Below are 26,749 nucleotides of genomic sequence, written 5' to 3'. Positions count from 1 at the left end.
ACTAGTCATTTTTTTAAAATTAGTAATTTACTAATTTCTCTGAACCTCAATTTTCTTATACATAAAAATTGGAATAGTGGTTCTAGTCTCATAGGGTTAATGAAAGAATTACATGAAAGAGAGTATGTGAATGAGCCCAGCACACTAATGGGCAAATAGTAACTTTTCAATAAATAATAGATTCCCTCCCCTGTCCTATCTGACACTTGAACCCGCATTTCTCTGAGAGTCACAATATTAGAAACATGATATCCTATGTTACATAATCGAAGATAATCATATCCGCTTGTTTTCCATGTAACAATCCATGGGGTTTTCTAGAAAAGAAGAAAAGAACCTTTTGCACATAGTTACGTTCACATATAATGGGTTACTAGAGATGCCCCCCAAACAAACATTTTAGAGTATGATTTTCCCAGTGGACAACAGTGGATCTATTGCTTAAGCACTAACACTTAAGAGCTTTTGAGGCTGCCTTTATCAATAGCATATTTAAATTCACAGCTAAGTATTATTTTGGAAAAGTCCAGAAATGTACAGTAAGTCCTTATTCTATAGGAACCTGTCACAAAGCACATAAGACTTAGTAACCAGACTCAAGCCAAGTGGAACTTCAAGGCCCAAGTCAAATTTTGAATTATACCCTGGCCAACTACTAATAAGCACTTATGTGTCTACCTTAAGAGGCCACAGAACATTTCATCATCCACTATCTCATTTTTATTTTGTTATTTGGTATTTATAATCTACAGCATGAAGGCAAGTAAAACGTCCCAAAAGAAGGAATAAACTCAAAAATTAGAAATAAAAGAAATTAATAAAATATATTTATTCTGACTTCATGGTTTGGGAGTAAGTAATCATTATATCCAGGAATGACTAGAGTCATTAAACAAATCAATAACGTAATTGAGATAAGTGGAAAATGTTTCATCTATTTAAGGAGACAAGGTGATTTCAAGGCCACTGATATGCATACTGATGTGGTTCAATTCACTTGATGTCTTTCTTGGATTAATGTAACATTTGTTATTCCATATTGAATTGCATTCCTCAAAATTTCTTAGAACTTGAACATTACATTAACTTAGGCCAACCCCTTACCCCACCTAGTCCAAATGATGATTCTTTGGTGTTGGTAATAATTCAATTCGCTCAGTGTTATGGAATGAATGATTGTGTCCCCCTCAAAATCCTTCTGTTGCAGCTCTAGTTTCCAGTGTGATGCTATTTGGATATGGTACCTTTGGAAGGTAATCAAACAATGATGGCACCTTGTAATGGGATTCACGTCTTCAGAAGAGACACCAGAGAGTTCTCTCTCTCTCTGTCTCTCTCTTTCTGTCCCTCTCTCTCACTCTGCAATGTAAGCACACAGTAAGATAGTGGTACCTACAAGTCAGGAAAAGAGGCTTCAGAATGAAATCAGCTTAGTCACAATTTGGGCTTAGACTTCCCAGCTTCCTGAACTGTGAGAAATAAATGTCTGTTGTTTAAGCTACCTCCTTCTCAATATTTTGTTATAGTTGCCAAGCAGATTGATACAGATAGGCAAATAGTGACACAGAGAGGCAAAAAGGCTGGAGGAAATTCAGGGGTGCTCTTTGTAGTTGGACTCCTCTACCCCAGTTGATGCTACCCAGTAGAATTAATACAGATAATTACTTCTGGTTGGATGCACTGCTGACTGTCCTAAATTATAGCCACATCTTTCATTAATATTGGTCATATATTACTTAGGATTACCTCTATTCAGAAGAGATTGTCCTAAATGCAGGGTAGTGAAGAGTAGGGCAGGCTGTTGCTAATAGCATTACATGTTTCAGACTGAATTAACAATTAATCATCCATCCTTATCAGTTACTAAAGGGCAAGTCATCCATTTCATATGGAACAATTACATACCTTAATTATAAGAACTTAATAATGAATACATAACTTCTTAAGAAAAGAAGCCCAAGAAGTTTCTATGTCAGTTTTTCAATCATTTGCTAGCCAATCTCAACTTCCTATTATCTCATATGCTGAGCTTACTCCCTAAAGCAATGGTTCTCAAAGTGGGTCTCCTGACCAGCAGTATCAGCACCTCTATGGAATTTATTAGATATGCCCTATTCGAGACTGAACCAGAAATTCTGGATGAGTGGCCAGAAATGTGAGTTTTAATATCTCTAGGTAATGGCATGTACACTAAATATGAGGGCCACTGTCCTAGAGCAAGGTGATATCTAAAAAGCATGCATTAACCATGACAGACTGTAGATGATCATGGGAAACTGTTTATAGACCCTGTTAGCTATAGCAGACTCCCTCCAGTATTTATTATCCAATGTCCCACCCTGAAGGAAGATGACCTATTATTCAAAAACTGTTTTTATGCACCTGTTTATCACCATATATAAAAGAAATAAGGGATATTCTGACAAATCCTTGCCCTTGGAAAAATTACATGAGAAATCCTTGTAGAGAACAATGAACACATCAATCACTACCAAAATCAGACCAAATAAATAAACAAATTAGAGCCAGTAAACAAATAAACCTTTAGAAGAAACTGAAGTATTCACCTGGCATGGTTACACACAAAATTTAAATGGTTATGTGAGATATGGGAATTCATCTTCACCTTCTATTCATTTAGTCCTATGGAATGGACCCTGGGTAGCCAGGGAGTAGCCGAGCTTAGCAGTCAATTTCTGTATCCAAGGGGAAGGTAGTCTTGGTTTGTGAATCCATCTCACTGCAGCCCACCCCACTTGATGGCCACTCTTGGCCATCACAGGAGGTATTATCAGGCTCAGCTTCAGCCCCAATGTCCTAAAGACTGGAAACAAGTTCCAGTGGCCTGCTTGGTGCCCTGGGACTATTTTCTGCTATGGGGAAATGCTAGTATCTCCATCATGTGACATGGTAGGGCCTTTCTTGCCCTGAAATACACTTCTCTCCATTCCACCACATCATTTATGATCTGAAATAGACTTGACCCTGAATCACACTTTACCAAATACAGCTGTAGCCCAGTTCAGGTCCCCGGGCCCTGTCCTATTTGGGCTTGGTTTGCTTTTCTTCTCAGGCTGCCCATAACGTGGTCATTTCAAATTGTCTTGTGCCCAAGTCTATCTTTGTCCAAATAGATCTCCCTTGCAGGCTTTGTCTGGTCATCTGAAATCTCTGCTTTATTTGAAGTTACTGAAATTCCCCATTTGAAAATGTTGTCAAAGAACATAACACATTAAACCATTTTCAGCCACTAAAATATTTTTGTTTGTTTTGGTTTTCATTGTATTTTGTTTGAGACTAGAGATGCTGTTCTTTATTTGAAATATCATCCCTGAATCAACAGACATTAGATATTTCTATCATTTCTACCAATTCTACCATTCCTGAATCAACAGACATTTCTAGAACAAACCACTTAAAATTTGCCCCAGGTAAAATAAAAATAAGCATTGTTAAAAACTCAATTTTAAAAAATTGTATTTCTTCAAGAATACAGTTATTAGATTATATAAATCTTCCTCTCATCATTTGTATATATTAACATAATACACATACTATATATAACATAGTTATGTATACAAACATATACAACATATATATTATATAACCATGTTGTATATTACAACATATATATTATGTATGTGTATACAACTTCACTACCTCTCAATCTCTATGAATTCCAGTCCCCAACCTAGAATTTAAAATTCATGATGATACAGAGGCACCTGGATGGCTCAGTCAGTTAAGCATCTGCCTTCAGGTCAGTATATGATCCTGGGGTCTGCCTTCAGGTCAGATCATGATCCTGGGGTCCTGGGCTGGAGACTCACATTGGGCTCCCTGCTCAGCAGAGAGCCTGCTTCTCCCTTGCCCTCTGCTGCTTTCTCTGCTTGTGCACTTTCTCTCTCTCTCTCTCTCTCTCTCTCTCTCTCTCTGTCAAATAAGTAAAGCCTTAAAAAAAATCCAGAGTGGTACAAAGACTGCTAGAGAGAACCTTCAGATGAATGGTCCTTCATGGCCACTAAGAGAATTCCTGAGAGTCATATGTATTACTTTAAGAGCAATGTGGAAAAAAATACAGACGTGAGAATCAGATAAACTTTGCAGATGATCTTTAATTTTCTTAAGCCTTGGTTTCCTGTTTCCTTATCTGTAAAAGTATATATCAGAATATCTACTTTGCAATGTTTGTGTTCAAATTAAAAATAAAATGTTGAACTATGCCTGGAACAAGAAAAGAAAAACAGTTCCTTTCAACTAACACATCTGTTAGCTATCAACTTTCCCAACTTCTGCAGGCTGTTCCTGTAGGCACGTAATGAAATGGGTTCATTGGAGAATCAGGACAAGTAAGGGAAAGACAAAGAGCCCAACCATTGAGAATCCTGCACAAACAAAGCAGAACCATGAAAATAACTCAAGGATCATTTTAGGAATCACAAAGTCTCCCACTGAACAGGACCTAAGAGGTCATCTCACACTAATTCAGAAGCTCTGGTGAGATGTTTCTCCCCACATTCTCTGTCAAAGAGAGGACTACACTGGGACTGTCAATGACTTTCCTGCCAAAATAGATGTTTTAGCAGAGTTAACTTCCAAATAATGCAAGCAAAGAGGAACTGCACATTACAAGCACCTGAGATGGATTTGATCTATGTACAAATCATCTCCTTCCAGTGTCATATTTTTATGACTTGGCAGTGGAAGTTATTTTGATACAAGGTCTTTAATAATATCAATATTCATTCCTTTACTCTTTGATACACCCAATTAATATATTCTGCAGATGATCTGTCACCCGGTGAGGCTACTAAATGAATCAAGCTCATTAAGTTCTCCTCTTTTATTAAAAGCACAAGCCACATGTCTGCAATGTAGAAAAGCTTAATAGCTTTTTTTTATTATTATTATTAGTGAAGTCTGTTTCTGTCTCTTGTTTGAAAGCATCTTGGAAATAAGTCAGGACAGTAAAAGATATGAATCAAGGTAACTGGAGCCTGTCATGTAAGCGTGGAACAAATAACTCTATGCCTCCTCTGAGGGACAGCTGATGCACTGTTAGTGGGCTCCTGGCAAAACAGGTGTCAAAGGGGCAAAGCTCACCTGCCATTGGGTTAGGTTTCTTAAACCACTTCTGTCTAAAAAACCATTATTTAAATATTCTTTCTAACAAAAAAAAGGGGGGGGGGGAGGAAATCCTAGATTACTAAATGAAGAAAGACTCCCTAATATAAACTGGCCCAATTGTTCTCAACCCTTATTGTATATAAGAATTATCTGGAATCTTTTAAAAAATATAAATGTCTATTATTAAACAAAATGCCAATAAATCTCAAAGGACTAAAATGGTACAGAGTCTGTACTGTCACCACAGCTGAATTAAATTAAAAAGAGAGCTCTCGAAAGCCCCAGTTAGAAATCAAGCAACAAATTTTTAAATAATCCACAAGTCAAAGAAAAAATTATATGTAAATTAGAAAGTATTTTAAATTGAATTATAATGGAAATATCCATTTCCATGATAATGGAAATATTAGTATTTGTGGGATATAGCAAAAGAAGTGTTTAAATATAAATTTATGGCTTTAAATGAATATAATAAAAAGAAGAAGAATTTTAAATCAGTTTGTAAGTCTACCTTAGTAAATTAAGGAATTAAGGAATTTACTACCTTAGTAAATTAATTTCTACCTAAGAAATTAAGCCCCAAACAGCAAAAGACAGGCAACACTAAAATTGAATAAAAATCAATCCAATAGAATGTGGATAAACAAGAGAAAATAAATGAAATAAAAATATTGGTTGTTTCTGTCCTTCAAAAAGATCAGTAACATTGGTAAACCTCTAGAAAAACTGACCAAGAAAAAGAGAAAAAGAGACACAAATTATTACTATCGGAATTAAAAAAGAGAGACATCACAGAGATCACAAAGATATTAAACAAAAAACAAGGGGATATTATGAATGCATTATGACAATAAGCTATAAAACTTATATAAAATTTATAAATTCTTTGACACAATGAATCAAAACTGACAGAAAAAAGAAATAGAAACCTTAACAGCATTATCTGTTAAAGAAATCTAGTGAGCAACTAACAACATTCCAATGAAGAAAGCTCCAGGCTGAGATAGTGTCACTGGTAGATTTTATCAAGCATTTAAGGGAAAAATACTACCAGTCTCACACAAAGACTTTCAGATCACGGAGGAAGAGGTATCACTACCCAACATATATTCTGAAGCCACAAACTGATACCAAAACCACATGATGTCATTATAACAAGAGAAAATTATGATCAGTAACCCTAATAAACACAGACAAAAAATATTCAACAAAGTACTGGAAAATCAAACCCATCAAAAAATAATCAATGTGCAGGGTGTGTGCGTGGCTTAGTCAGTTAAGCATCTAGCTTCAGCTCAGGTCATGGTTAGGGTCTTGGGATCAAGCCCTGCATTGGGCTCTGTGCTCAGAGGGGAGTCTGCTTGTCCCTTTCCTTCTCACTCTGCCCCTCCTCTCTGCTCATGCACACTCTGTCTCGCAGATAAATAAAATATTTGAAAAAAAATTGAATGTAATATACTGTGACCAAGCTTATCAGGCAAAGAGAAGAGAGAAGAAAAATCATATGACCTTTTCAGATCATAAAGATAAAGCATTTGACATCATCCTTTCACCATAAAAATTTTCAGCAATGAAGAAGAAAATTTCTTCAATCCCTTTGACAATAGGGAATTTTGAAAAACTTACATCGTACTTATTAGTGAAAATCAAATGCTTTTTCCACTAAATTTGGAAATTCAAGTAGAATTTAGTCAAACAGATAGGAAATGACTTCTCTCAGAAACCTGAAGCACTATTTAAAATGTCTCAGGCCACACAGAGAGTAGTCAAGCCACCTATTCCCAAAAACGGTCATCCAGAGCTGGTATGAGAGATACCCCTTCAGTTTCAGAGTTTGTAAAATGGATCCTCAGCAACATCAAGAATTTTCAGGACTCTGCACATAGGGGAAGGCATCCAGTGGAGTGACCAGAATGCCCCAATACTTCAAGTATGTCAGAAAATCTGAGTCCAGTGCAGCAATCCCAAGCAGGTGAAAGTCCAGAAGGAGCTTAAAGAGATGAGGAAAGTTTAAGAAGAAAACTTCTTAAGGAAACCCAAAGACAAGCCCCCAGTCCAATTACAGGTTAGTCCAAAGGACTGGGAAGCAGGCACCAGGAGGGAAGGCCACGTTTCTAGATCTAGAGGTATCAGAGCAGAGACCCAGGGCAGCCCAGACCTAAGGGGTAGTTACTATCTGAATCTTCCCTGAAGAGGCAAATCAGCTTGTCCTTACTCCTAGGGAAACTGAGTCCACACTTAGCCTCTTCTCCACCTTTGACTACCCTAAATGTCCCAGAAGGTGTGGGATATAAGGCAGCCAGGAGAGGTAATTACCTGTCTCTTGGTGTCTTCCTGCACCTTGGGACATAGCAGGTGGCAGGTACTTCAGAATGTTTCCCAGTGGGCCCTGGAATGCTACAGAAGTCTCAGAGTGTGGAAGGAGAACCTACAGGATCACCTGGACATTTCCTCTAGAGAGAATGGTATGAGTGGGCAGTTGGAAGAAAGGGGAAGCTCTGGATTCACGCTGCCCAGAATTTTCTATGTCATTTTAAGCTATGAAAATATCTTTTTCTAGAGCACCAGAAATGGAAAACCCCAGTAAGCCTTTACCAATCATATTTTAGCAGACCTACAGTGCAGCTTAATCTCTAACTAGTCTTATCCCATAACTTTGTAGAAAGGCCCTCAAATCTCTGAGGCTCCAGTACTTGGAAACAGCTGTAGACATGCAGCAGGTTCTTAGCCAAACTTTTAGACTTAAACCTCTAGTCAAACTTTCAGACTAAAAATCCTCATGGCAATTTGTGTGGCCCTTAACAAGGTTTATAGAATAGCATGAAAAGGGCAGAATCCTTCACGCCTGAGCGTAACAGCTGCTCTGAGCCATTGCTTCCCTCCCTCGCCATCCCTGCAGGAAACTTTGTGCTTGGGACATGGAGTGGTAGGAGGAGTAGAATCTTTGGGATGGGGATCACTGTGGTAGGTGTGAGGGTAAGGAGGGCACAAGATGCAGGTATGCAGGTACTTATATTTGTTGTCCTGGTCCTTCACTGTGCACTAGGACAGGGCTACTCCATTCAAACCCTCACCTGGTATTCTAAACTAGATGATATACAAACACGAGTGGGAGAAAGAGAGAAGAGAAGGAATGTTAAAGGAATAGGGCCAAGGAGACAGGAAAGGGGAAAAGAGATTGGGCTTTTCGACGTGTTTTCAAATGTAAAATTAACAAGAAAGAAGCCACAATCAACCACAGCAGACATATTAAAAGATCAAAGGAGATTTAGAAACACATATGTGGAGGAAATTCATGCTTCACAAGCTGGACATGATCAGAAAGTTGACAGTTTCCCACAGGAGATGAGAAGGTCCTAGGAGGTTAATGACTGCAAGATAAGGTCTGGCTGAGTTACCCCAAACTGCAGGTACTTTGTGGCAGCTGTTGCTGATGTCTATTTTCTATCATAATGCGTTTTTGTGATAGTTAAAAAAAAAGTCTATCAAAAACCAAATTGAACCACAAATTAGCAGTAAACAAATATTCCAACAAATGCCATGTGCTTTTCATTGTTCCATCTTGTCTTCTCTGGCTCCTTTTTTTTAACCATTGGGATGTGAGAAAAACAAGTGTGTCCTCCCCACCGCTCCAAGCTGACTTAGCAATGTCAATGTTTATGCCTTCTCCTTGGAATCTGATGAAGAGAGAGAGCCTAGCTGGGGTCAGTTCGTGAAAGGGCTGACTCTGAGTATGGCTGACTGAAGAGAAAGAGGTTGCAAAGGGTTCTTGCTATTTTATTACTTTTACACACGGTGATCATGTAAATCTTCGTCTTCTGGTCTTCCCTACAATGTTAGAAACCTACCCTCACATCTTCCTGTTGTTCCTCTTTATAGGCTCTGATGTCTAGCACCAAAGATTCAGGAACAGCCACATCCCCAGCAATAAGCTATGGACACCAGGGAAATTAACGAGGGCTGCCAGGGAGCCAGGATGGCAACTGAGTGCTTGCTGCTGGATCAGATAGGGCACCTGTCACTCTGCAGAGCACCATGCCAAAGCATTCGGAGGCCAGCCATTGTGAGTGTTGTGTTAGTTAGCAAGGGTTTTGCAGGCCAAAGTTTGGGGAGGTAGAAGGCGATTCAGTCCCAGTTCAGGACTTGCTAGGAAATGTTAGAAGCTACCCAATGAGATCTGTGAACCTGAAGTCTGTCAAAAACAGAATAGGCGGGTTTTCAAAGAGAGCACCTGCATTGGGTGATCTCAGCACCAGTGAGTCCAGGAAGCCAGGGTGGTAGGGCTTGGAGATGCAACTGCTTCACCCAGAAGCTGGCTCCAGATGCTACATCCACCTGATTAAAACCCACAGTGGCCTCAGGCACAACCTATCACATTTCCTATACCAGTTAAATTGGCCTCAGAATTTAGAGAATATGATTATAACAGGAGAAAATCATTCCAGAGCTCCATAAATTGTTTTTCAGAAACTTGGCAAATTTTCCTGCCGCGCCCCCTCCCCGCCCCCACCCGTGCACTGAGGTTGATCTGAAACAGCATCTTACTTCTAAAAACAAGAAGGACCATCTACAGCCTAATTGAGCCTCTCTATGGTACGAAAATCCCCCCAAAATGAGGTTGTGCTTACAGGATCCATGTGTTTTCCAAAAGGATTCTCAACATTAAGTCTTTGGAAATTTTTTGCTTGATTTGGTCTAACTTTGTATGTCATCTAACATTTTTTTTAAAGAAAAACTGGATTAAAAGTAATTCCATTGGTTTATGAAAGCATGGGGATTGTCAGAGCCCAATAGGTAGGTACAATTATTATTATTAAAGTGCGGCTCTTCTTGTTTATCTTGACTTCCCCGGAGCTTCTAAGGAAGGCTGTCTGTACATTAATATTAGTGTGTAGGAAGGAAGCCCTGATATTTATAGCTATAGCTGTAGAGGTCAGGTTGGAAACTGTCTTTCTGGAATAATCTGGTTTAGGGATGGAAAGCCACCCTAGCACACTGGAGGTCTGAGGTACCACAGGATACCATACATGTGGGTTTTCTTCACAACAGGTGCCTTATGAATTCAGTTGGTAGATAACTTTGGGATTTGGCTGTATGGTGTGGATGGAAATTACTTGTGGTCTATCTTTAATCATCGGATGGTTTAGTTAAGATTACACCCGATAGCAGAGTTTGGTAAAATCCTGCCTGTAATTGTTCTGTAGTTAGTTTGTCAGAGAAAAGAATAACACTGTGACTCTTAGACACTGGACTGGCATCTATTTTATAACAAGTCTGTACACAACTTGTTTGACTTTTGCTTTTCTTACGTTACTCATCCACTTTCTGCAGCTAATAAAGTCTAGCTCCACCAGACAAGCTCCCAGAAAGGAGACTGAAGCCAAAGCGCCATGTCTCACAGTGACCAACAGTCCCATTTGGCCTCCTAAGAAGGATTTCCCAGGATGTAGAACTTTCTAAAATCAGTAAAGACCTGGGAAACAGGCCCAAAAGTAAACAATGGGACCAGGCCTAAGGAACAACTGATTCCATGAAGTAAAGTTGGAGTGAGGCTGGGAGGATATGGTTGTCTGCAAGCAGTTGTACATATGTCCCTGTACTTCTCTAGTCACCCATGATGACTTAGTGAACTTAACTGCTGTGTGTTTCCCCCTTCTTTTATAATTTGAAGGTTTTCACTGGACTTAGCATCTCCCAAACTCCATCTAGCTCCACAGCTCATATATGGCTATCATACACCATTGAGCACACTCAGGGAAAGTTGACAAAATCAAAAGAAGCAAGAGGGCAGCTCTTTAACAGACCACATTGTATTAGTTACTGGAGAAAAGAAATTGGTGTTATAAAACAGGTTTATTATTAATTTTACTAATTAGAAAGTTAGGCAACGATACTAACCTTTTATAGCACACTGGAGCACATAGCTTTTTCACTTCTACTTCCAAATAGCCAACATCCCCAGAATATCTATTATCACTTCCATTTTATAATGAGCAAAGGGAAGCTCTGATGGGGTAAGTAACATGCAGCTGGTGAGCAGAATTAAACATGAGGAGCAGAGGGCGAGGCAGGATGGCCCGTCTAGTCCTAACCTCCCCAGCTACAGCCCTGCAGGAGTCCTGGAGGGCTCTGTTTGTTTTCCCCATGTGAAGTGGGGCGAGGATGAAAACATTTCCTTCTCATATGACTGTTTTGAAGATTGAAAAAATGCGGGATGCCTGGGTGGTTCAGTGGTTGAGCGTCTGCCTTCAGCCCACGGTGTGATCCTGGAGTCCCAGGATTGAGTCCCACATGGGGCTCCCTGTATGGAGCCTGCTTCTCTCTCTACCTATATCTCTGCCTCTCACTCTCTGTGTCTCTCATGAATAAATAAATAAAATCTTTAAAAAAAAAAAAAAAGAAAAAATTTAAAAAAAGAAAAAAGAAAAAAAAATAGGGATCCCTGGGTGGCGCAGCGGTTTGGCGCCTGCCTTTGGCCCAGGGCGCGATCCTGGAGACCCGGGATCGAATCCCAAATCAGGCTCCCGGTGCATGGAGCCTGCTTCTCCCTCTGCCTGTGTCTCTGCCCCTCTCTCTCTCTCTCTCTCTGTGACTATCATAAATAAATAAAAAATTAAAAAAAAAGTAAAAAAAAAAAGAAAAAATGTACCTAATGCCTCAGAACAGAGCTTTCTACATCCAACTTCTTAGCATTTAGATCTTGTCACTATCGAATAGGTGGGAAAGCTAGATTTGAGAACAACAATGAATATTTACTTAGCAATGACATACAGTCCTGAAGTCTGTTTTCAAACCCCACTCCACACTAACTGAATATAGAATCCTGCCTCCTATTTTGAATTAACCTCAATGCCCATTTCAGTAATACACCTGCTAAAACAAAACTATTTTTTCACTTGTCGATATTTTTATTTCTAATGCAAAGGCCACTTAAATTCTGCCTTATGTTGTACTCAATTCACAAATGATTTACTGACACAGAGTGAGTAGAGAAATATATTTTAAACAATCTCTACACCCAGCATGGGGCTTGACCATATAACCACAAAATCAAGAGTCAAACACTCTACCAACGGAGCCAGCCAGGCACCCCTGAGAAGTATTTAATATAACAAAGTAACTACTATAGATTGGTTACTCACAACATTTAGTAAGTTTCAGCTAACATGTTCCCCTTCTGTATATATAGGATACCTACTCAGCTATTGAAAATCAGAGTAAAGTAATTTTGTTCCTGGATGCTGATTACTTGTACATTTAATTTTTTTTAAAGAGTTGGTTAAAAGGAACAGGAAAAAAAAAATGCTGTCCCTAAGGATGATTAAAATTATTTGTGCACAAATGATTAAAAAATGATAAACCCAGTTGAAATACTAAATTATAGATTCATATCTTCCTTGAAATGCTGGTATTTGAAACCAAAGAGGCCACTTCCAAATTATCATAAGTAAGCTTGAAATTCTGTGGCTGATATCCATATCCTTTGACCTAGTAATTCCATTTCTGGGAAATCTTTTTAAAAGAATACATGAGAAAAACTTAGACAAAGAAAGGGACATTCCACCAGTATTTAAAATGGTTTGTCTGCATGATAAATGCAGGTTAAATAATTAATACAGTTGGAAAATTAATATTTATTATATATTCAAATATATATACATTATATATATTCAAAATTGACTACTTTTATGTTATAATATTCAACAAAATGGCAGAACACATTTATGCACAGTGTGATCAAACACTACAATGTTAATAGTGAAAGCCTTTGGGTAGTGGGTGATTTTTACTCCTTAACATTTTCTCTAATTTCCATATTTTATACAATAAGCATGCACTCTATTCAAAGTGGGGAGGGGAAGATTAAAATGAATACATCATGCAGATATTTTCAATGTCTTTGGCTTCTGTTATTCCTAAGTCATTTTTAAACTACCTGTGGCTTAGCCTCTTACACTGTCTGGGCAGACAGGCCCTCTTCATGCACACCAGTCCAGCCAGGTTGCAGGGAGAAGAGATAACAACACTCCTTAAATAATTTCTAATGAGTGGTAATTCATAGATATGAGAACATCTGATCCTTGAAGCCTTCCTGGAGTAGGACTGGGTCTTCACTGTCGATGGACGAGGGAAGTGAGCCTGGGAGTTGGTTGCTGCTCACAGACTGGGCTCCCACTGGTAAGAACCAGAACTGGCAATCCAGTCAACCTCATTTCAGAGCCCTTTACCTTCCTCTGTTCAGCTATGAGGCCAAGCAAGATGCTGTGCATAAAATGCTTTGAGAATGACAAATGCTATCAAAACAAAAAGACAAGAGTGTCCCTGTGCTATTACCAAACCAAAAAAAAAAAAAAGAGAGAGAGAGAGAGACAAGCTCTCAAAAACAAGTGTACCAAAATTTAATAAATCATTTATATTTAAAAAGATACTTTTATTCAGAAATTTCAAAATGCATTTTCCAAGTATCTTTAGAATTTCTACATTAACAGTACATTACAGTACATTTCTACATTAACAGTAAGGTCTAAATACAAAAAATAGAATATAAAATCTGAAAACTTCTATTTTTCAAGGGCAGTACTTTTTAAATCTTTTGACAATAGCAGTGTCAACTGTACAATGAGCAGTACACCATAATTAATAGTAATGTATCATCTCTAAGAAGTAAAATGCATCTCCACACCTGGATGGGATACTTTGGAATAGTCCTTCCACATCTACCACAAAGAAAACCTCTCAGTGTACAAATGGAATGAGGTATATAAGGAGGGTAAAGCTGTTTAAACCTACCTAATGAATACTGAGTAATATTCCATTATATATATATAATATATATATAATATATTGCTTATGTACATAATATATATTATTAATATAGATATATGCACCATCTTCTTTATCCATTCATCTATTGATAGACCACTAGGATGCTTCCTGATCTTGGCTATTGTAAATAATGCTGCAATAAACATAGGGGTGCACATATATTTTAGAATTCGTGTTTTCATTTTCCTTGGATACATACCCAGAAGTGGAATTGTTGGATCATATGATAGTTACTTTTAATATTTTGAGGATCTTCCATACTGCTTTCCATAGTGGCTGCATCAGTTTGATTCCTACCAACAGTGAACAAGGGTTTCCTTTACTCCACATCCTTGCCAACACTTGTTATTTCCTTTTTTATACTAGCCATTCCAATGGGTGTGAAGTGTTATCTCATTGTGGTTTTTATTTGCATTTCCCTGATGATAAGTGATGTTGAGCATATTTTCATGTGTCTGTTTGCCATCTGGATGCGTTCTTTAGAATAATATCTCTTCAGAGGGTGGAGGGATGGGCAAAACAGGTGAAGGAGATTAAGAAATACAAACGTTCAGTTATAAAATTGATAAGTTGTGGGAATGAAAAGTACAGCATAGGGAAGATGGTCAATAATACTATAATATTGTTGTATCGTGTCAGATGGTGTCAATTGTCATCATGGTGAGCACCAAGTAATGTATAGAATTGTCAAATCACTATATTGTACATCTGAAACTACTATAACATTGTATGTCAACTATACTTGAATTAAAAATAAACTAACATAAAATAAAATGGGGAAAATATTTTTTAGAAAAGGCAGATTAAAAGAATATTGAAAATAAAGCCTGTGTCCCCTGGCTGCTCCCCTGGAATTATAACACATAAATCCAGAAGTCTCCAAACTGTTGATCACATGCCTCTATCATTAAGAAATTTGGAACACACATTATCAACGTAATATATTTATAAATAGTAAATCTACACTTCTATCATTCATGAAAATCTCAAGACCGAATACACACTTGAGATGAGATTCACTGACAATAATATTGGATATAAATATACATATCAGTCTTTCTGGTTATTTAGAATTCCTTTCAATCTAATTCTTGAAGAAGTTGCTAGATTGTCACAGTTTTTATCCATATTGAGGCTGATGAAATATTCCACTAGGAATAGGGGTGGGGTGGTGTTATCACTCTCTCTTTCCTTTTGCAGCTTTCCTGGAAGTTTTGGTACTATCCTCAGACTGCAGCTTTCTTGCAGGAAGCTACTGTAAGCCTCATCCATGTTGTGAAGGTTATTTTAGCCAAAGGTAGGCAACAGAAGGCACAAAAATGCTTTATTAGGCACATACATATTACAAGCATACACGGTACAATACATCGATACATAGCACAGAGGATGTATTATAAATCCCATAACATGCAACAGCTGGACATATGAACCAAATGAAAATACCAGTATCAAAACATATTTTGAGTAATTTACATAATTTATTTAAATTGTTTTTATTTTCTAGTTATACATTAATATATTGCACATTCCTCTAAAGCTCCTCATTGGAGACCAACCTTTGACCTACATATCCATGTTATGTCTCTCCTTCCTGCATTGCACGGTCATGGAAGACACAGTTTATTAATTTTTGCATCCACTGTGCCTCATGTATGTTCTTAGTACATTTTTTGGATGAATGAATGGGAAGCATTGGCATTTTATTTTATTGAAAATATCTAGTTAGGGGCACCTGCCTTCAGCTCAGGCAAAGTTGGTTAAACATCTGCCTTCAGCTCAGGTCATGATCCCAGGGTCCTGGGATTGAGCCCCGCTTCACCACTTCAGGCTCCCTGCTCAGTGGGGAGTCTGCTTCTCCCTCTGCTTGTGTTCTCTTTCTCCCAAAAAAATAAATAAGATCTTTTTTTAAAAGAATATAGTTAAAATTATTAATCTTTAATCAAATAAGAGTTCACTGAAAATAATGTATTTTAGGAGTAACTACTAAGGGACAGTATTGATTTTTCTCAATTTTTATTTGTCATTCCCTCATGGACATCATGTTATAGGGCATGACTAGAGCCCTCATCACCTCCCTGCCTAAGCCACTTTATGTCAGGTCCCATGAGCATTTCTTTAGAGGCTCCCATTCTAGATTACTGTCTCTCTAGTTTTTTTCTCTGTACTGACTCACTGAGCAGAATATTATAATTTTCTTTTTGATTATACAAAGATAAGTATATTTTTATCTTAAATAAGACTAAGTATTCAAAGTACTTTCTAGAAATATTTCAATGTATATAAAATGAAAAAATTAATAGCACCAATGTGCTTTTTCAGGTAATTTGTCAGTTTACCAGTCACCTGTTTAGACATAGACCAGTCTTTAGGGTCCTACAGCCTCAGAAAGTACTGATAACAATAGTTAATAGCTGATACTCGGTGATTATTTTTCATGGTCATATTAAATGCTTTACAAGCTCTAGCATAGGTCCTGTTATTATTTACACTTTTCCTACACAGAAACTGAATCCCAGAAAATTTAAGTCACTTGTCAAAAGCAGCTTTTACACTCAGGATATCTGTTTCTAGAACCTGTGCTCTTAGATGTATGTTCTCCTGTCTACTTTCAAAGACCCTTGTAGACTACTCCCCCCAGTAAACACCAATGAGAGGTGATGTACTCATCAAAATGTGCTAGCAGTTCTACTGGGAACAAGCTTCTGTTAGGCCAGGTAGAGTCTTCTGACAGGCTGAAGATGACCAACACATAAAAATACTGACTAAAACTAGCCTTCTGTCCAGGGTGCTGAATAAGCAATTGTTCCAACTGACAGTGGAAAAGTACCAAAATTTTAAATAACAAGTTCACTGAAAAATATTTCATGTGTTCACTGGAACAAAGCCAGAATTTTGATTAGTAGCATTTTATTGATTCTACCCCTTCATTCTCCAACAGGATACCACACCCCTCCAGATGGAGACACAGCTTTTAATTCTTTTTGTGTCACTCATTTCCCAACACAGCACAAACCACAGTATTTGGCACATTCTCAAATGTTCAGAGATGAATTATACATTTTTACTTTGTCTTATTTAATTTCCTCTGCAGTCATGTTAAGAAGGGCTAGTATGTTCACAGAAAGTTCCTAACAATGAATTGAATGAATGAGTGATAAATGATTTTTCCAAAATCAGCTTTAAAACCCAGTTATCGTAAGCTTGGTGAACCAAGTTAAAACTTTATTATTTATATATGAGTGTACGTAAGAAAATCAACCACTTCTTCAGCAATGTAAAATAAAAATAGGCAGCCAGGGGCAGTCTCTTCAGCTCTTAGCTAACAACGACTATGAGGAAAACTGGCTTCACTGGAAGACGTGAGAAAATTACAAGCCAGGGTCGAGAGGGCAGATGCCTGCACAATTTTATATTTCTCCAGACAGTGGGTATTAGATATATTTATGGTCTTTCAGAGCAGAGTAGTCTGTAATGCAATTTTAGGTCATCTAATTGAGAAAGAAAAATGGGAAATATTTTCCAGACATCTCTGCTTAAGCCTTCCCTGGATCCATGACATTTGTATCAATACAGGAAGTCATGGGGATAAATTGAATTTATAGACTTGTGAAGAATAAATCAATTTCCCATGGAAAAACCCTAGTACCAGAGCTTATACGTAAGCTTCCTCCTTGGCTATTTTTATTTGTACTTGCTTAGAGTGTGGTACAAAAACAAAGAACTGTGACATGTCTAAATGAGTCATTTTGAGCAGCAGAACCATTTGAGAAATTTTTCTCTAATAACGGAACTTTCCTATTTCTACATTTGCTTTGATTACACAGCAAGCTATGGAATTCCAATAACACTTGTTTTTTTCAATCACTTGTAAGATAGTGAAATAGGACAAAGGAAAGTATTTTTAGTCATTTGTCTTTGTAACATGAGTTCACTTTCCTTCTTATATTTTTCTCTTTAGAGTAAAAGATGCATTTGAAAATATTGAGAAATTGTGATGGTTTAGAGAGACCTATATGGATCCAAGTGACTAAAACGAGCAATGTTCACATCTTAAATAAATAAGACATTTTTCCATGGTGTGCCAGGAAAGGTTGTAGCAGGAAACAGATGGTCACTCCCATGAGCAAATACAAGAAGTTCAGTGTCAGGATTAGTTCCTACAGTGTGGGTTCAGAGGAGCCTAAGAAGAAGGTGGTGAAAGTCACCAGAACTAGCATCAACTGTAGGTCCTAAGGGGCAAGAGAAAGGGCTGAGATGCCACAGGTTGTCACCATGGGAGAGCTGAGTGCAAGAAGGCAGGCCATGACCAGACTCAAGATGCCCCAGAGAGGTGGGACAATATGCCCCCTCCTCTCTGTCCCCTCTGCAGCCTCTCACTGGTACAAACACAACGAAAAATTGACAAGTAAAAGGTAAAGGTAATTTGTCCAAGAGTGATCCATGCAGACTGATCTCCAAGCAATATAGCAGGTCACCTTCTAAGTTCCATGGAAAGCTGCTAGAGCCCAGTGTTTAAGACCACATTTCCTGGATAACCTCATGGCTTGGGCTCCCAAAGCTGGTGCTCCTCTAACACACGCAAACACTCAGCTGAAAGGCAAACACCAGAGTCAAAGTGTTCGGCATATTGTGCATCTGAATAGATCTGTGTTTCCCTAATCATGCAGCTAAAAATGCCACAACCCAAGGTTTTATTACAACATCCAACCCTGCTAGACTTCCAAGTATTGCTCAAGAAAGGATGGAAAATGAGCATCCATACTGGTCCTACTGATGTCATCTTCCTGAGTTTTCCCTATCAGGGCCTGATATGGGTGCTGTCTCATCATTCACTTGTTTACAGTGAGTAAGGAAGCTAGGTTAATACAATGCAAAGAAGTCAGCCTCCACACACACAAGATGGAAAAGTGTGCAGATTTGATTTGGAGGGGTGGGCTGGACTGTGCCAGACACTATACTGGGTTTTAGGGTCTCTCTCTCTCTCTCTTTCTGTCTCTTGAGTTCCACCTATAACTTATTTCACCCTTGTGGCAGCACTGATTGGGGCTGAGGGAGAACAATGTTGATTAATTGATTTTTGTCATCTCTGTTAAAGAGGGCCAACTTCAAACTTTCCATCAAATTTATGTTCCGCAAGTTTTCAGGGAATTTTAGGCATGTGCTCCCTCTTCTGAACATAAGTCAGGAATAGCAATATTAACAATTGCACTAATAGCCATCATGGCTACCACTTATAAATTTTCTATATGTGCACAACATATTTCACATTTTTCATTTAATTTTCTCAACAACCATCATTTCATATTTTAAGTATAAAAAATGGAAGCTTTAGAGAAGATAAGTAACGTGCCTCTATTCACAAATCTGGTAAGTGGCAGAGTTTGCTTCAAATCCAGGTTCAAACTCAATTACTAAACTATACTCCAGCACACTATTTGTAGGATTTTGAAATGGCACTGACCTTGAAGCCAAAAGACCTTGTTCTTAGCCCTGGAGACAAGCAGGTGACATCCAGGTGTCTGAGGCCATGTGTGAAGGAAAAAAAGTATGGAGGCCATAAGATGTTGAAACTGAAGAAATCTTTAGAGACATGAAGTCCAGTTGTTTGTTTGGAATATCTGTCTTCATTTCCTGATGTGATACCTGGTAACCTAGAACCCTGACACCGAGGCTTCTGAGCCAAGCTAGCATAGATGCTTCTAGAATAGCCAGGAAATATATGGCCCAGCATCACTGGTGACACCACAGTCCGCAGACACTCTTGTCTCTGAGAAAGGAAGTATGAAACAGTATAGACACTTTTCTCAGTTTTTGCTAACCATTTTACCCACTCATCACCCACACAATTAATAGAAAGTGAGACCCCCTACCATTTCCCTTTAACTGATATTGTGACAATAATAGAGAGAGATTAGGACCCCTGCATGCATGCATCTCTGAACCTCAGCATAGATGCCCAATCTCTCTACATGCACATCTTCATTTATAACACAGTGATGACAACACCTTTTCTGTTCTACCTCAGGACTAATATAAAGATGGAACAAGAGAAGGTATGTAAAGTCTAAAACACACTAAGTGGGATCCCTGGGTGGCGCAGCGGTTTAGCGCCTGCCTTTGGCCCAGGGCGCGATCCTGGAGACCCGGGATCGAATCCCACATCGGGCTCCCGGTGCATGGAGCCTGCTTCTCCCTCTGCCTATGTCTCTGCCTCTCTCTCTCTCTCTCTCTCTCTCTGTGTGACTATCATAAATAAATAAATAAAAATACCTTTAAAAATAAATAAATAAATAAAACACACTAAGTTGTAGGTCTCTGATCAAATAGTTCATATGTATTACGGCCTTGCTCCGTGCCCGGCATAGTGTTGAGAGAGACAATGATAAGGATTGGAACTGTTAAAAAAGCCTTGAAGTCTTTAAGAAAGAAAAGCTATTCCTGCATAAAATGGGTGCTTAATATAAACTGTCTTCCCATGCTAAATGAATTTGATTTGTTGCTCACCTCCCAGGGGGCTCCTGAATGGCTGCCCCATATGAAACAGTTTCAGGAGAGCAGCTGTGTAAAAAGATCAGAGCTCTGTGATACCATATCTCCTGGGGTCAATATGCTCCCCTATACTTTAAATGGGATGTCAATATATTTCACTTCTGACTTTAGTAGTGTGACTTGTGACCAACATATGGCTATCCACAATTACTTAGAGGAATATCTAGAAATACAAGGGCCACTGAAACAGGCTGTGTTTGGAAACTATGAAACCCAATGAGTTTCAATACTGTGCTAATTCTCAAGAGAGAAATTGCTCATCCAACTCCACTGATTAAATCCTGCTGTTTATTTAAAGATGAACATAAAACTTTTGGGAAAGAAATAAATGATTAAAAATCACTTTAAGTTTCCAAGCCATTCACAGCAGAGTAATGACTACAACTATTTCCGCTAAGTCTATTTTTAATCAACTCTTCATTTTAAAACTCATTTTGCTCTGATTTTTGTTTTAAAAAATGGACACCATGGATCGTGTTGATTTTCTAGACTACAAATCCATATATGTTAGGGGAAATTTCTTATTGAGTAGCATTGAAGATTGGATCTCAATTAGCTGGCAACTGGAAGGACTGTTGTTTTCATTATATTCAAGTAACTGAGTGACTTTCCTTTTAGCAAGTGGCACAAATCCCTCTAAGCTTGAGTTTTATTATTATTTAATGAGTGAAGGAGAGGAGCCAGATGATTTGTCAGTTCTCTTCCATCCCTGATATTGTTGGGCTCTAGGATTCTTCCAAGACTGGCTAGTTTTAGTCAACAGAGAAAGCAGCAAAGATAACTAGAGTAGAATGTGTGGCATTGTGATGTCAGTTGACCCATGACAGTGTGTTTCTCTGTGCGCGGGACTTTCCTGGAAGGTGCTATACTGACTTTTGCTCTGCTCATATTTTTGTAGTTTTTGCATGTTTGGTGGCTCCTCTGCCTCTCTTTGCCCCATTAGCTCAGTGGGGTCCAGAGAACCTGCAGCCAGTTCTTTCTAGCTGAGACCTCTGAGGCAAAACTGATGACAAAAAGTCTGGATTCATCCACAGAACCACCTCTCTGTGTCTGCCCCATTGCGCAGGGTTATGCCTGGGTTCAGTTGAGCAGCATGTGGTAAAGCACTCTGTGCTTATGAGGGGAGAGCCTCCTTGGGAGAGAATTGTTACTAGCCCCCTATTGACCAAAACTTTAGTACAATTTCCCTTGTTGGTTTTTTTTCCCTAATAATAATAATAATAATAATAATAATAAGCCAAGTTTTCATCTGTCTTTCCTTGATAAATATTTGTTGTCTTTTCTAATTATATAATTACTGCCTTAAGACTCCTTATGGGCTTATGTATTATGGATGGAAAAATATAGTTTCCTGAAAAGAAGCGATGTGGAAAGGAAATGAAACAAGACCTCTCAAGGTTGCGCTTAAGGCACAGGAAACTGACTTATAGGCCTGAGTTGGGGTTTCGCTTTGTTGTGGGAGGTATGCAGAGCATAAGAAGGGCCTGAATTATCCTGGAGCAAGACAGGACCATTTTGGAGGCCACAGTGAGAGGTAAAAGAGGTGGAAAAATGACATCAAGAGCCATCCCTTGGAGTAGTTCCTTCAGTTCCCATTATGAGGCTTGCAGGGCGATTCCTCTTCTTCATGAGTCCGTGGTATCCTTACTAAAATTACTCATTTGGTGATATGTGATAGAGTGGGTCTATTTTTCAGACTTCTTGAAATATACACAGGATACAAATGGAGGCTACTTAACGGATAGTAGCTCATATGGTTACAGATGGTTGTGCCCATCATTTTCCCCAGAATTTAACCTTTGGAAAGGAGGATTGTGTCATTCAGTCAGTTTAATTGGCTGAAAGGGAATTGTAATGCAAACAAAGGGAGGGGTCAATTGTTCTAGGAATTTGCAACATGATTTGATTAAATATATAAGTTACAGAAAATAGGGCTACCTGAGCATTTTGCTGTGGAACTACTGTGACTGTGGAAATAGACATTATAATCATAGGATGGTAAAAGAAGACATTCATTCAACATATAACTCATGCATACTTACTTTGTGGCAGGCACTGTGCCAAGCGCTGGGTATCAGGTTGAAGAAGCACATGTGCATGTTGCCCCCCTCTAAGTGTTCTCCACCAGAGAGACACACACACTGAATAACTTAATTACTATTCTAAAAAGTGCACAAATAATAAGCAAGAATATCACAGGGACATCTGCCTTAGTCTAGGATATCAGGGAAACGTCTCTGAGGAAATAATATTTAGCTCAAATCTGATGGTTGGGAAGAGATAATTTACAGGAAAAGGAAGAGCAACAAAAAGAGCACAAATAAAGGCCCTGAGGTAGCAAGCAGGATGACACAGTCATAGAAAGGAACTGGGAGAACAAAAGAAAGAGGGGTGGGGTATTCAAGAACTTAAACTACTTAGTCCAAAAACTAAGGTGAACAACTTACCCCAGTTTGTCTTAGATTTTCCCAATTTCACAACTGAGAGTACTACATCCCCAGAAACCTCTCTATCTCAAGGAAATGGGGACCAGTCTCCCAAGACCATCTGATTTTAAGGCTGAGAGGCCCAAGTGTTGGGAACCTCCTCTGTCCTGGGTACACGAGGACAACTGGTCACCACACTTCATGGTCATAGATAACCATCAGTGGAAATGGTACACCTGATTTGAGCTATAGGTGATGGGCCTTGACTGGCTGAGGGAGCAATGCCCAAGTATGTGATTTGCACAACTGGGTGTCTAAGGGGAACTTCCACTGAGATAAGAACCAGGAAGGAAGTCAGTTTGGGAAGTGAACGATCACAAGCTCAGTGTGGATATGCTAGGTTGAAGGATCAGTGTATCTTCCTGATCACGGGGCTTACTAAGTATCTGGAACTCTGGAAAAGCTCCTGGGTAGTCTGGATCTGTGAGGGAGAATCTAGAAAGGAGATAATTACCTGGGAATTATCAAATAGTAGCTGAAGCCTTTGGGAATGATTGAGAAAAACAAAGGAGATTGTGGAGGGGGAAAGGAGTTAATGACTAAGGCTGGAGTAACTTTAACGTTTGAAGATTTAATAAAGGTGGAGAATTAAGAAACAGGCCTGAGGAGATACCGTCAGAAAGGCAGGAGGAAAACAGAGCAGTTGTCATGGAACAAATGGCTTCCAGGAAAGAACAAAGGAAGGATTGGTATTTTGTCCAAAAGGAGTCTCAAAAACCACCACTGACTTTTACAAGGTAGAAGTCATTGTTAAAACTATTTGTACTTTCATAGTCAAAATTATTAATTATGCTTTCAAGTATAAGTTAATAATATCAATTCCTGGTGCATATGAACCATTTGGACCCTCAAAAAAGTAACAGGTTGCACCGAGGAAGGAAAAAATTATATATATATATGGTTTCTACTCAAGGTACTTTGATTGTGCAAGGCATATTAACTGCAAACAGTGCAAAAATGCAGTGATTTTTCACAAATATACAGAAAATGCCTCATCTTAAAAGAGGTATTACACTAGGGATTTAAAACAACTGTTTCAATAAAGAGTCAGAAGTAAATATTTTAGACTTTGAAACCCAGAAGTCAAAATCAAGGTTATATGCAGGTATTATTATTTAACAAGAGAGAAAATAAATTCCCACAAATGTTATTTGTTTGCTTGTTTGCTTATATGTGAATTAGTTTTCTTAAAACAGGTCTACCACGGGGCGCCTGAGTGGTTTAGATGCTTCAGTGTCTGCCTTCAGCTCAGGTCATGATCTTCAGGTCCAGGGCTTGAGCCCCACATTGGGCTCCCAGTTCAGGGAGAAACTGCTTCTCCCTATCCTTCTGACTGCCACTCCCCCAGCTTGTGCGCTCTCTCTCTCTCTCTCTCTCTCAAGTGAATAAATAAAATCTTAACAAAAAAACAACAAAAAACAAAAAACAAGTCTACTAGTAAAAAGAATGATTTGGGGATAGAAGGAAGTTAACTTAACTGAGGTTCAAAGCTAAGGTTCCAGAATCAATGCTGCCACTTTCCTTGCAGTGTGAAGAAAACAGATGTGAAACCAGGTCTGCCTACCAAGGCTTTGGAACCTGGGGGCTGCCAGATATCCAAATGTCAAATCCAGCTTTGTTGGCCATCCTGTCTGACACGTTGGACCCATGCCAACATTGACATTACAAATAATGAAAAGGTTGTTAAACTTCTCAACCCAATAAAGACAAAGAAAATCAAGTGTGAAATAAAAATTTTGAAGAATTTATGAGGTGATCCCAACATCACCTCACTGGCAGGCATTGTGAAAGATTCTGTATCACAAAGCCCACTTCAGTTTTTGAACACATGAATAACACAGACTTCAAGCCACTGTACCACTGTTAACAGACAATGATACTTGGTTTACGTGTATGAGATCCTGAAGGCCCTGGAGTATTGTCACAGCGTAAGACAATACTTCATGGGAAGTGAAGCCCCTTCATGTCATGACTGGTCATGAGCACAGAAAGCTATGGCTAACAGACTCTGGATTGGCTGAGTTTTACCATCCTGCTCAAGAATATAACATCCAAACTGCTTTCTGATACTTCAGAGGTCTTGAGCTACTGTAGACTATCAGATGTATGATTCTACAGAGGTTGGATAGGTAGAGCTTGGGTTGTATGTGGCAAGCATGATCTTCTGGAAGGAGCCATTTTTCCACTGACAGTGGAAATTACATTCAGTCAGTGAACATAGCCTCGGTTCTGGGGTCAGAAGATTATATATGTCGTATGACTACACTGACAAATATAACATGGAATTAGACCCACTTTTCAATGATATCCTGGGCAGATGCTCCTGTAAGCAATGGGAACAGTTTGACCACAATGCAAACCAGCAGCTTGTCAGCCCTGAGGTCTTCGATTTTCTGGACAGGCTTTGGCAATCTGCCTTCAGTCACCGCTTAACACAAGACAGGCCATAGATCACTCCTATCTCCATGCTGTTGTGAAGGACTAGGCTTGAATGGGCTCATCTAGCATATGAATGGGCTCGTCTACAATGGATGGGTGCAGTACATCTGTCAGCAGTGCCAATGTGACATCATGGATTTCTTTAGTGCCAGCTGCTTCACCCCCTCGGACCTCTAGTGTGCTCACCAGTGACTATGGCTGCCAATCCCCCTGGAATGCCTACTCCTGGCACTCATGCCCAGCAGTAATGGTGCCCTCTGGTTCCTGATCCCTAAACTGAGGTAGAGAGCCCATTCTTTTCTCCATGCAGCTTTTGCCTGGTAGGGAGGGATGAAATACTTCAAAAGCACCTTATAGGGGAAAAGATAAAAAATGAGTGGGAAAAATTAGAGAGGGTGACAAAACGTGAGAGACTCCTAATTCTGGGAAACAATCAAGGGATAGTGGAAGGGGAAGTGGGTGGGGGGATGGGGTGACTGGGTGATGGGCACTGAGGTGGCACTTGATGGGATGAGCACTGGGTATTATACTATATGTTGGCAAATCAAACTCCAATAAAAAAATATACATATAAAAAAATTTTAGGGACAGCCTGGGTGGCTCAGCGGTTTAGCGCCGCCTTTAGCCCAGGGTGTGATCCTGGAGTCTCCGGATCAAGTCCCGCATCCGGCTCCCTGCATGGAGCCTGCTTCTCCCTCTGCCTGTGTCTATGCCCCTCTCCCTCTGTGTGTCTCTCATGAATAAATAAATAAAATCTTTAAAAAAATTTTTTATAAAGATGTATAAATTAACAATAGGCCAACAATTAATTGCTGCAGAAAGGCCATTGGCGGAGAAAAAGAATGTTCATTAATTTTATTGGTAAAAAGACACATTTTTAAATCTGGTTTAAAAAGTTGAAATCTAAAGAGTTCTGATGAAGATTAAAATGTTACAAAATTAATTCATTAAACAAATTAAAATAATTTAAAATTTTAATCCAAATTGATTTAATGCTCCCAATAAAGAAAAACTAGTACATTGTTTTATGATTTAGGGTTAAAAAAAGCACCAAGTCTGAGCCATTGCTTGTGGACTTATAGTAGTTCAGATCATTTTTAAAAATTACAAAAGCTTATTTTTTTCTTAATTCAAACTTTTTATAACTCAAGGATCCTCTGAAAAATGACCTAACATTTGAATACTGCATAGACAAATTTTTTTTCTTCCTTTTAAATTCAATTCCTCATCACTAAGGGACAAAGATAAATCAGCCTCAGTTTCCATGACTGCATTTGGGTGGAGATTACTTCCCACATTCACCATTGTGCCCCCATCATCCC

The 26,749-nt window shown here is 38.8% G+C and overlaps 1 pseudogene; it reads left to right on the top strand.

Moving 5' to 3' along the window:
• The first annotated feature begins 2,045 nt into the window (after positions 1-2,045).
• On the top strand, positions 2,046-25,675 carry LOC112915367 (casein kinase II subunit alpha pseudogene; annotated as a pseudogene).
• Positions 25,676-26,749: the final 1,074 nt, after the last annotated feature.

Source organism: Vulpes vulpes, chromosome 16, assembly GCF_048418805.1.
Source record: "Vulpes vulpes isolate BD-2025 chromosome 16, VulVul3, whole genome shotgun sequence".
NCBI classification, from domain to species: domain Eukaryota; kingdom Metazoa; phylum Chordata; class Mammalia; order Carnivora; family Canidae; genus Vulpes; species Vulpes vulpes.
The sequence above is the reverse complement of the archived record's forward strand: the minus strand, read 5'-3'. Positions and strand labels throughout refer to the sequence as shown.